Source organism: Cynocephalus volans, chromosome 8 (assembly GCF_027409185.1).
Source record: "Cynocephalus volans isolate mCynVol1 chromosome 8, mCynVol1.pri, whole genome shotgun sequence".
NCBI classification, from domain to species: domain Eukaryota; kingdom Metazoa; phylum Chordata; class Mammalia; order Dermoptera; family Cynocephalidae; genus Cynocephalus; species Cynocephalus volans.
The window spans coordinates 82,545,975-82,546,849 of record NC_084467.1 but is presented as its reverse complement, the minus strand read 5'-3'; positions in this window follow the sequence as shown (position 1 = coordinate 82,546,849).

Below are 875 nucleotides of genomic sequence, written 5' to 3'. Positions count from 1 at the left end.
AACAACAAAAAAATCACAGGCATTCAAAGAAACAGGAAACTATGGCTCATTGAAATTTTAACAAATAAACCAACAGAAATCATCCCTGAGAAAGGCCAAATGGCAAACTTCCTAGACAAAGACTTTAAAACAACCATCTTAAGGATGTTCAAAGAACTACAAGAAGACATGGAGAAAGTTAAATAAACAATGTATGAAAAAATGTAAATGTCAATAAAGAGATGGAAAACCTACAAAGAACCCCAAAAGAAATTCTGGAGCTGAAAAATACAGTAACTGAGATTAAAATTTCACTAAAGGGATTCAAAGGTAAATATGAGTAGTTAGAAGGAAGAATCAGCAGCATGGAGACAGGACAATTAAAATTGTTGAGTTTGAGGAACAGAAAGGAAAAAGATGGAAGAAAAGTGACAGACCCTAAGGGAACTATTGGACACCATCAAGCAAACCAGCATACACATTTTGGGAGCTCCAAAAGGAGAAGGGGTTGAGAGATTACTCAAAGAAATAATGGCCAGAAACTTCCCAAATTGTATAAAAGATATGAATATAAATATCCAAGAAATTCAACAAACTCCAAGTAGTATGAACTCAAAGAGACCCACACCAAAACACATTATAATCAAACTGTCAAAAGACAAAGAATCTTGAAAGCAGCAAGAGAAGCACCTCACCATACAAGTGATCCTTAATAAGATTATGAGCAGATTTCTTAACAGAAACTTTGAAGTCCAGAAGAGAGTGGGCTGATATATTCAAAGTGCTGAAAAAAAAAACAACTGTCAAATAAGAATCATTTATCTGGCAAAACTGTCCTTCAAAAGTGAGGGAAAAATTAATACATTCCCAGATAAAAGCTGAGTGAATTTGTCACC